The sequence below is a fragment of the Meleagris gallopavo genome, chromosome 5 (assembly GCF_905368555.1).
Source record: "Meleagris gallopavo chromosome 5, MGAL_WU_HG_1.1, whole genome shotgun sequence".
In the NCBI taxonomy this organism is placed as follows: Eukaryota; Metazoa; Chordata; class Aves; order Galliformes; family Phasianidae; genus Meleagris; species Meleagris gallopavo.
The window spans coordinates 11,100,879-11,116,218 of record NC_139408.1 but is presented as its reverse complement, the minus strand read 5'-3'; the positions used below and the strand labels follow the sequence as shown (position 1 = coordinate 11,116,218).

Below are 15,340 nucleotides of genomic sequence, written 5' to 3'. Positions count from 1 at the left end.
CACATAGAGCTTATTAAGCCCAGCTTGAATGCTAGCCAGAACTCATCTGGTGAAGTCAGCATTATTAATCAAGTCCCCAGACTTGGAAGTGGATATCTGTAAGTGTTAAGATGCATCTCAGATCCAAACCGTATGTATTTATAAAGCTCATAGTATTTGAAATACTGGAAATTTAGCCCAGCTGGAGTCACCGTGTATTGAGCAGGGCTTTTTATATTAATAATGCATTATTTTGTTGCATATTATATACTTGCTTACATGTCATACAGTGTATGCCTAGTTGTCTTTGCTGCCCACAAGGATCTCTAAGTCAGGCTGTCAGCAAACGAATATACGTGAAATTCAATCTGGCAGAAAATGTCTGTGTGATCACAGGGCAGTCATGAAGAGCTCTCTTGAGGATTTATTTTTTTCTTTGATTAGTAAAGAGCAAAAGATTTTTAACTATAGTTGTGAGTGTGTAACTGAAAATACCTGTGTGTGTGAATGAGGACATTGGAGCGTACGTCAGAATACACTTTGGAGGCAAATAGTTCTGTGGTGTAAGTAGCATGGAACTCCTGTAGATGTGAGATGTGTTAAGTGCTGAGCACACCTTAAAAATGTAGAGTTTTTTTTCTATTTGCTATATTTGAAGAAATGGTTATAATTTTATCTTGGAATTTACTTTCCCTAAAATTAGAACACGTGCTGAGAATTTTCACCCTTTTAAATCTGGTATATTATCTGTATATTAAAATCTGTATTTTGTTCCTACTATGCTACTTGCCTTGTATGACGTGTACTGATGGTTGATGGAATTAGAATGTTCTTCTAAGATCTTTAAGGAAAAACAGATAATGCTTGAAAAAGCTCCCCATACCCCTTGGGCTAGAAGTCAGAATTCTGGTTGATATTAATTTTACAGGTATCTGGAAGCCATTGTTTCTGAGATGTTGCTTCTTTCTGCTAGTAAAACCAGTGTTTGTCTTCCCAAAACAGAAGGAATTAAATCTTCTGTGCACGGCACAAATTGCAGCATTTACAGAATGTGATGAATTGCCAAACACAAGGGCTTTATAATTCAATAAATAAAATCAGAATCACTTTTACTAGATTGTTCGTTTAGTTTAATGTTATGAATGCATATTGATAATTGATACTGGCTTCTATCAATTTGTAAATTTATCAAAAACTTAAATATACAAAGACTCTGAAGTAAGAGAGATGCAGAACACAAATATATTTGGCTATTGCTAGTAAATGAGCTCTGTTTCCTGGAAGAGAGAAAGGCCAAAGAGTACAGCAAGAGAACCATTCTTCATATGCCATTTATGTATCATGTAGATAGTATATGATTAAAGTGGAGGCGTAGGTGCTGAAGATAGCCAGCAAAGCGTTTAGAGTGATTTAAGCTAATAAGCAGTTGGCAGGATGCAAGGTTACCCCTCTATTTCACATGTGACTTTCAGGAATGCTTCGTTTTCAGTTAGTTAAAGGTATAGTAAATCTTGCTGGAGCTAAGATCACCACTTTTTCACCTGATTTGGAATACTAGTTAAGCCTTACATTGGAATAAATTCTAGTACCAACAAGAAAACACAGCTGAGAAATATAAGCTTGTATATGCATGCATCTTCTTACTTTTATTACCATTCTAAAGACTACAAATAACTCTAAAACCACTGTCACAACATGAAATTTTCAACCTGGACTCCAGTCTTCTTGTATTGTGCTGCACTTCTTCAGTCTTACCTGTTACCAAAGTGAAACCTGCTATCTTTGCATTAGGTGTTACATAACACCAACAGCTTGGGCATCTGTGTGTTTCTTCCTCATAATGCCAGCCATCAGCGATCAGTTCTTAGGCAAATATCAAATGCTGGTGCTTTGTGGAAAGTCTTGGATTTCTCAAGCGATTCTGGCAACTTGTATCACTATGTGCTTTTGTGACAAGGATTAATTACATTAAAATGCTGTACAAACTTGTATTCAAGCACTGTTTTTCTACTATTATCTGTCTTTACCAAACATGTCTAGATTAAGATGTTGATTTACACAATTCCATTAGTACTCCAGAATCGTTTGTCCCTTCAAGGAAATTTCTTTTAGGTCGATACTGGTGGTAGAGTCTACAACTCTTCATTCATTAACTTCTATAGCACGATGGTTTAAACAAAGTAAATACAGGTTATTAATGCCATAGATTTGTTATTTACTTGTGGGTTTTATTTTTTAAATTAATATACACAGAACATTTTGTGTGTGTGCTGGTTTAGAACACTAGAGGCTGCAAAATTGTGTGCATTAGCTTAGATCGTGCCTTGCTTTTTTGTTAAATGTGTATTGCAGAAAGGCAGTCAGCACTCAGTATTGTTTGGTCACGATTTGGAACAATATGCAGAAAGAAAGGCCTACTACCTTGTACTAATAAGTAATTCAACACTTAACTTTACACAGAAGGACATTTTTAAGAAAAAAAAAGTGTTTTCTGAGAGTAGTCAAGTTGACTTTGTCCTTTGCTGCTGTATTGAGTACCTTAATGAATTCTGGATGGAGGTAGAAATGATGTCCTTGATAAGAAATTTCAGGTGAGTAGGAATCCAATTAGTAGAAGACTAAATACTGGGACAAGAAGGGTTTTTGTATTTCTAAGTACAATACCTAGCAGCGTGTACTGTTATTTTTTTCTGTCTTTGTTCTTTTAATGATTTAGCAGTGGATTAGATCACTTCCTTCCCAAAAAGTCTTGGGGATGCTATCTCTGTGCTGACTTGAGGCTTCTTGAAATACTTCAGTCATGCTTGTGAAGTTTTTGTGGTGTCAGTGAAACTGTATGCTTAGTTCAGATTTTAGTTCTTCAACACTCAGTTTTGTGTTCCCTCACAAAACTTTAAGTTCTCCATCATCTTTTTTAATTTAAAGAGACCACTAATTGTTTTATCAAAAAGGCAGTGTAAAGCTGCCTTTCCATCAATACAAACCTCTTACTGGTCAATAAATATTCTTTCTCTTTGTTTTGAAAGCATGGTTTTGTTCTCCTCATTAAACTTGAAATATTTCAGCATTAATGATTTCCAAGTGTCCTCCTTCAATATTTGTTCTGGTACTTTTCCACTGGAAGGTTTTTCTGGATTGGATTTAGGTGTCCTACTCAGGCCACCCTGTAATTTCAGAATAAATAACTTTTCTTTATTCCTCTGCACATTGGTTCTATTGCTTTGTTTTGGTTTGCAGCTCATCACATTGGCTGTAGTCTGTGCTCAAAATGTTCATCTAGGCTTCAGATCTTGGAAGATTTGACTTCGTTCTCATTCATTGTTTCTTACTCTTCCATGAGCTGACTCTTTAAAATTCTATTTGGTCAAGCAGGGGAGTAAAGCTGTTGTCTGTTCACAGATACCAATTGTTGATTAGGGTAGCGTACGTATGTTAGAAGGGTGGTAATCTCTCCTTTGCTCTGTGATCTAACCTGATGTTCCAAATGTGCTACAACTAATGGCAAATGATGAGATGATCGAGCTGTATGCGTTTGCCAGCTTGTTGGTGAAAAACGTTTTTATGTGGTCATACTAAATACCTCCTGTAATTTGTGCATTGTAGTAGTGTGGAGTAGAATTACCACAGTTTGTTCCTCTTTTGTTCCCTTGTGTGTTTTTATTAGAGAATCTAAATATATTTTCTAATATCTGAGTTTGAGTTTGCAAGGTCTAAAGCATGATTGATTTATTTCCAAAACAACATGTAGAATATCATTAAACAAACAAAAAACCCAACAACAATCAAGCTGCAAAAAAACCTCAAAGCCCCGAACCAAAACCCAATCACTTAGAAAAGCTTTGTGTTTATTTTTCCCCAAGACTGAGGTCTTGCATGCCGTTAGGAGCAAATGGAAAAGAGCAGGATGTTTGAGGGAAAACTATCGCTTTTGAAATCTGAAATTGGTAATTCTACTTTTTTAATGAGTCGAATTTTACTTCACTTGAAGTGTCAGCAGAATGAATGGCAGTAATTAAGATTTTCATTGTCTTCTGGAGGCGAGCAAGAAGGGCTTGTTGTTGTCATGGGGACAGCTGAGTGGCAGCTTCCAAGTGAGTAATTGCTGCTGAGAACAGTGGCATGAACATTTGCAACCTATCAGAGAGGATTTCGGGACAAGATGAAATTTATTTACCCCGCTTTCAAAACACCTGATCTTTTTGTATAAGTGTTTTTGTATAGTCTTTTTCTTTCACGTGATTCTTCTTAATAATTATGTGAAATATCATGTCTGATTGCTTTTCCTTGTCCTGCCTTGATTGGAAGGACTCAGTTCCTTGCAAGTACAACTTGACATCTGTGGTCAGAGTATTCAGTGCCCTACAGGCCCTGTATATTGAATTTTTTCTCTAGTTCCCTTTCAAGGCATGGGTATGTATGCGTTTTATCCAGGTGCATGTTCTATGTCTGCCTGCATGGTCTGCATATACAACATTGCATTTACTGTATTTTGATGGCTTGTAATTTGTTTCAGGTAGCAAGTTTTTAATGGATCGTTTGTGAGGACAGTAGCATTGGTGTATAAAGACTTTATTGCATGTACAGAAGTCTTGTAGATTAATTTTTTTTAAGATTCTCTCAGAAAAGTTACCTTAGAATTACATTTGCTTTTCAAAGCCCACAAATCCCGTTTCTGAATAGTAGAAGGTAGGCATTTACTGAGTGAAGTTGTGTAATCTTGGTTTTGAAGTCTCCACAAGCATTTTTACCTCTATTGGTCCACAATTTTAAGAATGACAAGGGAAGTAAAATTCACAAGTTGTAAGGGTGCGTGTAGGCTGTGCTTGGCATTAGGTAATGATGCTCTAACCAATGTGTTGGTCTCACCTTGCCATATAGAAAATGTTAACCCACTTACGAGCATCCTCGTTGTCATCTACTTGACTTCAAATCTGAATTATTTTCTAAAGTTATGGGAGTTGTTTCAGGAAAAATATTTTAAATCTGTCGTTCATTTCAAATTTATATAACGTAGTGACATCAGTTTGATTCAAAATCCCTCGAAGTAAGAATTTCAGATGATAACTACAGTGCATTAGCCCGTCTCCCAGGCTTTGTGGTCTTCTGAACACTGGTAAGTATAGATTAATTCATAGGAGATCTTCTGGTGTATCAGTAGCTTACCAATAGTAAGATGAATTGAAGGTCTTTTCTGGATTTTAACTCCTTTGTTCTGTTTTTGTGGTGCTTCTTGGATTCATTTGTTGTGACGTATTTATTCTGAAACGCACTTTAATTAAATACATAACATTATAACCTACATGATTTTCCTGCATATGCAAAAGATTGACTTTGTGAACTTGCAGAGTTTTAATGTTTAGGAAGTCTGCCTACCTCTTAATAACAAAAGCAGGCATGCTGCTTAGGTGTTTCTAGTGCCACATACACTGAGAAATAGGAGGGGTCCTGTTGGAAGCATTTGTAAACAAAGCTTAACTTTTAATGGTTTTTTTACTGTAGTAGCTAAGTGACCTCTCAGTTTTTTCATGTTTTATTTTTACTGATCTGTTTCTCTCTTAAGTAGCTGAAATAGAATCAGCAGTGTAGTTCAGACTTTCAAATGCTGTTCTTGAGAAGTGTCAGCTGTGCAAAGGCTGTCATAGTGCTGGGTTGGAAAAGGTGCTGTTCTTTGGAACTTGTGGTTTCTGTCAGCGCAGATTTTTTTCCTTTCCTGATGAAGGTAACATGCTTTCTGACAAATCATTTAAACTGGTGGTTTTTTAAAAATTGTTTTAGAAGCTGCTTAGTATGTGTGCTTTTTTTTTTTCTTCCTGGCAAACTTCCTCTTGTATCATGGGCATAGTGCATGTTAGAAGTTGTTTGCATTAAAGTGAGTTTTTAATGTGATGAGTAACTGAGATATGTGATATACTGGTTCAGAAAACATAAGGGATGATTCTGGTTATCTTGTCTTAAAGACAGTGAGGAAGAAAATGTATAAGCAGAAGTTTGTCATTTAAGGAAACATAAATGCAAGGAAAGATTTCAAAGCTAAATTCCTTTTAATATGGTGAATATATGGAATATGAGTCACACCTGCTTTGTGATCCACTCAGCAGGTGATACAATCTTTGCTTGTCAGGTAAAATGATCCTATTTTCCATTACTTAGTGCCTGTGGCCCCACATCTTTACTTAGCCCTTGATAGGAACACTATTTCTTGCCAATTAAAATATCTGTGAAATAAACAATGGAGAAAAGCGTTGGCAATTCAAGATAAGCTTGCATCTTACAAATCCCACCACACTGTAGTAATTCTTAATTTATGATGAGGAAGAGTTATCTTCAGGTGTTTGAGGATGGTTAAGTAGCATTTATGGATTCAGCTATAATAAATTTTTATTTATGCTTTTTAGAAGTATTAGCTGTTAAAGTTCGTTTTTCATAGGAATTTCCAGGTAGAAATCCTGAGATTCTGTATTACAGTCTTTTCTCTTTGACCTTTCTAGTAAAAGGAAAAAGTGAAAGAAGGAAAACAGCCCATTATTTAAAAAAATGGTATTTCTGACACAGAGGAAGAAAGCAGGTTAGGGAAGGAAAACTGTGCTAGGGCAATGTTGTTCTGTAACTTAAGGGAGTGTGTTCTGTTTCTCTTTATATGCTCTGATGCCAGCCTGTTGCAGATGCCTGATGGTTTCTTGTGAATGAAGACTGATAGTGGAAAATATTCTTAAGAAAGGTTAAGAAAGATGCGACCTTCTGCTCATTTTTTGAAGATAAAATACATCTGTGCAGTCTGCCTGCACCCAGTTCAGGATTTCTGTAGCGATCACAGTGATGTGACAGACTGGTTGAACTAAAAACAGTGCAAAGGAGAAGACCTGTTTGGAGGTGAATAGTTCTTGGATAATGGGGTGAGAGAGCCCAGAGCAGAACTTGTGCAGGGTCGTTAGGATATTTGCAGATAAGAGTGTCTCACTTATAAAATAACACTGCCAATAAGGGCTCCCTGGAAATTGAAGGTGAAAAGTTTTTTAAAAGTCTGTTGGATTATGGAGATTGCAGTAGAAGCAGTGTTGGGATTCTCAATTCAGTGTTCACATTTCAATTATTTCCTGCTAATTGGTACCACTGAGATTTAATTTGCAGAAAAATTGCTGCTGCTCATGTTCCACATCCAGAGTTCTGAGTATCTTCACTTTAGAAGGTCTGTTCCATTTGGAATCTTATAGGTCAGTTAATTTCTTATTCTTGAATTTATAATAGTATTCTTGATTATGAAATTTGTGTAATTATATGTGTATGTGAATATAATTGTAATAAAGTGATTATAATGCAGTTATAGTATTAGCTATTGTGTGAAGAAGAGGACAGGATATTTCTTTTGTGAGCTGGAACAACCTGTACTTCCAGCCCAAGGGAATAAGAGAGCATCTCACTTGTAGAGGATTAGGACACAAGGACAATCCCTGTAATGCCTATAGAACCGTTTTACGTGCTGGAATTTGGTTGCTTGTGGTTTACCTTAGGGAAAATCCTGTGAATTATGCTGTGTGCATTGCACTGCTGCTTTCATATTGAAGGACGTGTGACTTCCTGCTAGTGCGGTCTGCTCATTACTTTGACAGAGAGGAAGTTTAATGGAATTCAGATGAACAGAAGCAAAATATGGGGCCTCAACTTTAGCAATAAGCTCCACAAGGGCTACAGTGGTGCTAGAGCCATGTAATGCTGTAATTATCTTTTATCTTAGGGACTGAGGTAGCCTGTGTAATAGCTTTTAAATAAGCATGTAAGGTGATAGTAGAGATAATGTGTATTTCAGCTGTCTTTAGGGCCCTTTTTGTCAGTTACCACCAAATTTATGGACATATCAATTCTATAGGTGTGTAGTGGAGTCAAGTTGTGTAAATTATGAATGCAAGTATTAATTAAAAGTTCTTGAGTGTTTTCCTCTTCTTTTGGGAAGCAGTTGGGAAAACTGACTTCCTGCACGCATCTTTGATACATGCCACTTAGCATTAGGTGGAGGTTCCTAGCTTCCAAAAATAGCTGTTGTTACATATCATGTATATAGATCCTTCTCTCTGCTTAAGAATCTGCTCTGAGCTGTAGCAGGAAATATCCTTAAAGCGGGACTGAGGCTCTCACATCTGTCATGGCTAGGGTAAGATCATCTGACTATAACGTCACCACTTTTTTTACTTCTTTCAGGTAAGCTTCCAGAGAGGACTGTTAAGAACTATACTGCGATTCTTGGTCCTGCTGCAAGGTTATTTTTGGTTTCCTCCAATGATTGTTCCCTGTGAAGTGCAGGAGCCGGCCTCACGATTGGCAGCAGCGTAGTGGGCTGTTCTTTGCTGCACACAGACTCAGCTGGTGCGGTTACTGCTTGGGGTGCTTTGTCTGTGGGGGAGCTGGGAATCCCTTGCTGACAGGAAGTATTCCAGCTCGGAGACTGATGATGGTTAATAGTGAAATATTTATATCTAAGTCATGGGAATCTGGTTTCGGTGAAACCGCTCTCCAGAATACCTGCTGAGAGGAAGTTCTCTTTAGATTCTTAATGGACGTAGGAGTGTGCATTGGAATCTGGATGGAGGAAACTGGGTCCCTTTCAATTCCATCTCAGAAGGTGAGATTGTGATGCCTTTTTTCTCTTTCCTATTTCTCTTACCCTTTGTTGTAGGGCATGTTGACTAGTCAGAAATGGTACTCTTAGAATGTCAATCAATTATATTGCTTGTGTTACTTTATTTTCATCCTGTTCACAACAAAATATTTAGAGCTGCTAGTTTCTGTCCCTAAAGCATGGTTAGCTATTTCCAAGTCAGAACTCCAGCAGTAGGGTTTTTTCCACAGCAATTCTCAACTGTCATTTTCTAATGTAACAACAAAATAGCTTTCATTGTCTATTTTCTAGTTCTCACACAGAAACAATTAGCATTCATGTCAATATCTGAAGGTGAAAACAGAGGAAGGTATGTAGGACAAGACAGTTCAAGGTACCAAAAACTTTGGGTTCTTTTTTTTCTTTTTTTCATGTCCTAAGAATGCAGCTTCTTACTCTCTCCTCTGTTAATGGCAAAGGAATGTAATATATGCTCATGGTATTTGCAGAATTTGTGAGCCGTCTGAAAATAATTCAATTCAGAGATATTGATACTTAAGTAATGACATAAAATATTTAACATGCAAGTCCCAGAGCATTGGGTGTAAAACAGAGGTGCTGTCTGCATCATACAAGAGCAAAACAATTATTTTTCCTAGAGACAAATTATTGTTATTCAGAAGCAGGACATACTCTCTCCTCTAATTGCAATTTGACATTAGTTTGTATTAGATTGTATTTGTGTCTTTACAATGCTGTACTTTGAGTTGAATGAATATTGCCACTCATCCCTTTAGGAGTTTAATTTACTGTATTGATGCGACTAATTTAGGTTCTTAGATTGTTTTCAAAGCAGTTGACTGCTGCAGTGCTACGGTACGTGATACCATAAAAGCAAACACATTGAGGCATCTTGGACTGAACTTGATGTTTCGGTGCAGTTATTTATGAGCCAGTCCTGCATGAATTAAAATTGGACTGGAAGATCTTTTTCCAACCTGGGTGATTTTATAAGTAAAGTACTAGTGACTAGCAAGTAAGTAATTGAGCAGAAAGATTGTCATTAAGTAGTACTGGAAAGCTAAGCTCAGTGAGTTTAGCTTTGAAGACCTACAAAACTGCAAGTTTTCAGATGGCATTATTGCTTGAGGTTTTGTAAAACTGCTCTGGCAGTTTAATCTTGTCAAATAACTTTGCTGAACTTGATTTCTGGTTATCACAATGTATTAGGCTTTATTACACTTCTGCAGGATTGTATCCTGTTGTATGCTGTTCACAGCTGTGAAGAACTCCAGTAAAAAAGGCAACCTTCTTTCCACAACCATATGCCTAATACTTGAAGTGGAAAAAATAATAGATGCAGTTAAAATGTTGTCTTTGGAATAAAGATGATTTTGTGTTAGATACAAATATGATGAAAAAACAAACTTCCATGCAGGTTTTCTGTCATTTTGCGAGCAACTTAGCTTGGAAGGCAGCAGTGTGACTTGCTCACCTTGATTCAGAAATTCCACGCTGTCCTTTCCTTTGTGGTTTGATGGAATTTTCTGGGAGGACCAAGGTAGTCCTTTCTGCTCTCGAAAGCAGTGAATGATATTGCTTTTATGTATTGCACCCAGAAAGCTGCAAATGAGCTAAAGGCTCTAAATTGGTAGGCATTTGTCTGTCTTCTCAGGGTCTTAAATGTTAATGAAACAATGAATTTTCAAAAACAGAATTACTCAGCAAGGTCACACAAAAAATCTACTTCAGAGCTAAGATCTGAATCTGTCTTCCAAATCCCAATGTAGCAGTGCCAAAGCCATTAACTTCTTTTATCTGTTACTGATACAGAAAAAGTTTCCACCCTAAAGATTTTACAAATGTAGCCGCTTTCTCTTTTCTTGTGGGAAAAGCCTGTATCTGTGTAGAGACATGTTCCAAAGTCCTGGTCCAGTGGCTGAAAAAGCTGCAGTATCATCACTCAATGAATTCAGATCGCTTCAACTTTATAATGGAAAATGGATGAATTTAACCTTTAAGCAAAATCACTCTGTGAGTTAATGTGACTTATTCTACCAAAAAAAAAAAGTCATTCTAAAGTATTATTACTCTTTCCTGTGCTACTTACAGATTGATTTTCTTTCTTTCTTTCTTTCTTTTTTTTTTTTTTTGAAGTACTATTACCCAAATGCTTTAAAGTGAAAAGAAAGTTAATTATGTCTTATGAAGTTTATGCTAAAACTGTTCAATAGTGTGGCATTTCTTCCAAGATGTGGAAATGGATCATAGCTTTTGTGTCCATGGCAGTAACGTCCAATGTAGTTTTGGAGAAGAGGGGAAGATCCCAAGAGTTACTGAGAAAATCACTGCAGTGTTATTGCCTGGTGGTGCTTTAGTTGTGTGATTATGTGAAGTATACAGTGAAACTTCCTTTGAAAAGAATGGAAGGTGCTAAATTACCTAAGTTTAAGCAGTTATCATTAAATTAAAATGGGACTGAAAAACGAAAAACTTGAAGAGGCGCTTTGCCACTTGATCAGATTGATGTGCATGTAATGTTCATATATAATACGTTGCTTTTTTTTTTTTCTGTTTTAAAACTCAGGATTGAACAAAGCCACTTTAACTACAGTGCCAGTCTGACCTGATCTGGGGTGTGCAGCTCTGCTCACTCATGCTTTGGAGCACTTTATTTTTAATCTCCCTTTTCAAGGGGAGAAAAAAAAAATCTTTTAAATTTCCCAAGTAGCAAAGGATTATTTAATCAAGAGATTATCAAGTTTTCTGCGAGTGCAAGATGCACGGTTTTCTAAGTCATTCGGTCATTGTGTGTGTTAAATGATTACCTAAAGAACAAACATTTCGTGTTGAGTTACTTCACCTACCTAGCTGCCAAGTTTCAGTCACGTGCTCGATAGAGGCTTACTTGGCACTGAAAGGAGTTAATATAGGATCCAAAAAAGTTTATGGAATTTCAATCTCTAACCCTGCCCAGCACTCCCTATTCTCTCCAGGCCCTGTCACAAGCTGAGAGCTTGCTCATTGCCTCATCCTCTCTCCTCAATCTCACTTCTGCCTGCATGCCCTTCGGGCAGAAGAGAGGCAGCAACTGACCAAGGGAGGCTGCAGGGTGACCGAGTGGGGACGTGCTCAGTCTGGTGGCTGGAAACAGCACAGGGCAATGGGAATCTGAGTGCTGAGAGCAAAAGGCTGGCCTTTCATGAGCACTGGCTAGTCCTTGTATTATGCAGGTGAGAAACTTTTCCCTTCTCACTGATGTAAATACTGTAGATTCTTCGGCTTTAGTCTTATTCCAGGGCACATTTATCTGATAGTCAGCCACACCAGCTCTACTGCAGAGGCCCTGGTGATAAAGCAGCTGCCATTGTTCTCTTGGAGGCATTATCAGCATCCGCTTGGCGCTGACGGCAGTGGAGCACTTGTGTGGGTTCAGCACAGTGGAGCTACAGGACGAGAACCAGACAAGCAACTGTGACTTGCTACTCAAGTGGTGCCAGAGGAATGCAGCTGATAGCCCACTATATATGGTGGTATGCTGAGGGCTGTTGGGTTTTGCTGTGGCCTTGCTCTTGGAACTGGAGTTAAGGAGCCCGATTTCATCTCGTTTGCCAATTTTTATTTTGGCTGTTATATTTACCCATTGATTTCTAGGCTTATTGTGAAAGGTAGCGGTTGCTTCATTCCTCCAGTTACTCTGATAAAAAAAATAGCACTCTTCATGTGTTTAAGGAAGAAGTTTTAATCTTTCCCAGAGGGACAATGTGGTTTCATGCAGAGCCTAATTCAGAGCTGATTTTAAAGCATGTTGTCCCCTGATGACATTGCTGCTGACAATGCATATCAGTGTTGCTGTAGATGAAACTTCCTTAGTATTCCATACAAAACCAATAAAGTAGTTTTTAAAATGTTTGCTAGCTAAAGCTGTGTTTGAGAATGAAATAGTGAAAATGTTTCTTCATACATTCCTTGCACTGTTCTTCTTAGCCAGTAGCTCTTTGTATTGGCATCACCTTTGTTTTCTGCAGACTCTTTCTGAGTTGGATGTTGGCTACCATTAGTGTATCTACTTTGAGGTATTAGGAACGTTAAAATATTTCTTCCATCACTGCATTGTTTTCAATTCTACTGCCTTCCTTCTATTTTATTTTCATGTCTTGTTCTCAATTTTTCACCTTTTAAAAGTGCAATGAGAGTGTTGTTGAAATTAAACTGAACACTGTACATGATAAGAGCTCTGTTAATTGATGTTTGGTTCTCATAGCTAGGCATTCAGTATGCTAAACTCAGCACCAATACGCTATGCAAGTAATATAAATGGTTATTAGTTGTTAGAGGTTATATTTTGACTTTGATTACCTTACACTGGGTTTGGGGGTTAGGGAGAAAATACTGGATGATGAATAAATCCAAAGAGAGAGAATGAATTATTTTTCAATTGATTTGCATATAGTAGAGACAATTTGAGCATTACACACTGCAAAATAGTTAATTTTCAGAACAATTTCCTTGAGTTTCTGCACTGAATAAAGTAATGAGTGTTAAAAGTAGTTTTACAGAGTTTGGAACTGTTTAGTATGCTGTTATGATTCCTACTGGTTTGACTGTACAAAACTTGTCTAGCACTACTGTGTATGTCTTAGCATATTTACCATTGTACAGAGAATGCTTTAAATGAATTCCGTGGCAGTATTTCTGTGGTTGCTTGGAAATGTCTCAGGAGTTTCTATTCTTACCTGACTGGGAGCCCCGAAGACTTTGTCATCTCTGTAAAAGGAAGAGTTTGCTCGAGGTTATTTCTTTGATTTGCTTTTACACAAGTCCTCAGCAACTGATACATCTACAAATCCTTTTATGTGCTGAAGAGTTTTTTGTTGAATTAAGAATGCATTTCTGGATAATTTTATAAACTATTTAATCTAAAAAGAGAATATTCCACATTTACATCTCTAATTCCCAAAATGCTTATCTGGGATTAGTTTTAGGCTATGAATCCTGATGTGTCTTTCGCTCCACCGAGGGGACGTGTTTCCACCATAAGGTTGCCCGAACATTTGGATAAATGACAGTTTAGTAATGTTTTATCAGCTTTATAGCTGTGGCCTCAGAATCATGCTGTGTGAGATCTGAAAGGCCGTGGTTAATACACAGGACCTTGTAATACTGTATTAGTTGTCTGCAGTTTCTTTTTCTTTTTGTAAAATGACATCAGTCTTTGACAGTGAAAATAATCCCTCTGGGTAACGTCTGAAGTTGTACTGAAGGGCAGTGGCAGCTATAATGGTTTCTTCTGGCTGTGGGATCCCCCTCTCCATTTGTGGTGCAGAGAGCGGCCCAGCTAAAGGGCCTTCTGCTCACTTGGGTTGCAGAGCATCAATTCAGCTGTGAGCTGGTATGGGATTGTGTATAAAGTGCAGTAGGGACCGATAAACTCATGCTCAGGTAATGGCTTTCCTATGTCAAGGCGTTTCGGTGCTGGGCCTCTGTGGAAAGGAAAATAACCAGTGTCTGTGTAACTCAAAGCTGTGAAGTGCTTGTCTGATAGAGTCTGTTAATTTGTACTTTTTGGGAGCAAGCAGTTCTGGTATTACTAGCCTTCTTTCAAGCAAAGCTTAATGTTTCGTGGCCTTCAGCAGTATTGTACTTGCTTTATTCTCAAGTTTTGATAGGGAAAAATACTTTCCCTTTCAAATACATTTACTCTGAAGGAGATGTGTTATATTTTATCCAATGATGAGCTGCACGAGAGTGGGGAAGGAGGAACTCCCTTTAAACAACAGAGTTCTGCAAACCAAAGGGAATAACTTCATTGTCTTTTTTTTTTTTTTTTTTTAGTTTATGACTTAAGCTATCCTTAGAGTGCATATAGAATTTGAAGTGTTTCAGGATTAACCACAAGATTTCCTGGAACAGCTTTGTGCCAATGGAGGCCCTCTTAGGAGTGTATGTGCCGGTAAACAGGAACAGCCAACCCACAAGATAGGTGTGTGCTGTGGGAATTGTGGTTTCTTCCTGTTAAGCTGTCCTTTAGGGGAATGGAATGCTAATATCTTTTATTCTTCAGCCTGATGTCTGAAGGAGATGGAGTTGGTAGGATTGCACTTAATGCCTCAAGAAGGTGAGGTGGAGATGAAGGGTAGTAGTGAGACAGAGCCATGAGCATTATGAAACTTCACTACAGGAAATGTTTGGGTTGAAACGTAGGCTAGGTAGAAAGCACACAGCCACAGGAACCCAGGCTGTATAAATTCTCTTCTTTCCTGGAATTGCATGCAACGCACTTAAATCAGTGTCAGTTATGAGGGCAGACCAGCTTGCTCAGGTCTTCCTACCTTCTGGTGTTATGAACTTCCAAGGACAGAGACTGCACAGCCCTTCTGGGCAGCTGTAAGTGCACTACTGCCTGCACCTCTTTGCCTCCTCAGGGTGGAAAGGTTTGGCCTACACACTGATGTCTTTTGGGGGGTCCAAAATTGAATGCAATCCAAGGATGCATTTTTTGATATTGTATTCTTTAATCCTCTTCTGGACACTGGTGATTGTGTAAGAAAACAGAATTTGAGTAAAACTGTATTCCTGCAGTGCAGGTTATGGATAAGCATTTCCATCCTGTGGAAGGAAGAACATGACTGTATTGGGGTTTCTTTGCATTTTGTCTGAAGTTACGCATAGCAGCCCTGCAAGGTCTGTCAGCTTGCAGTATTGTCCACTGACGATCACTTAGTCACATAAAGCATTAAAATTAACAAATAATAGATCAGAAGTGTATGT

General features: G+C 37.9%; 1 protein-coding gene across 13 annotated transcripts in view; it reads left to right on the top strand.

Annotated features, from left to right (window-relative positions):
* Positions 1 to 15,340, top strand: part of PLEKHA7 (pleckstrin homology domain containing A7) — a 139,079-nt gene that overhangs the window by 52,381 nt on the left and 71,358 nt on the right. Inside the window, exon 1 of one of the 13 annotated variants that reach the window (XM_085224232.1) lies at positions 8,376 to 8,593. The exons of the other annotated variants lie outside the window; for them this stretch is intronic. The gene's annotated coding sequence lies outside the window, so the exon portion shown is untranslated. Of the gene's footprint in view, positions 1 to 8,375; positions 8,594 to 15,340 lie in introns of those variants that run through there. 13 annotated transcript variants of the gene reach the window in all.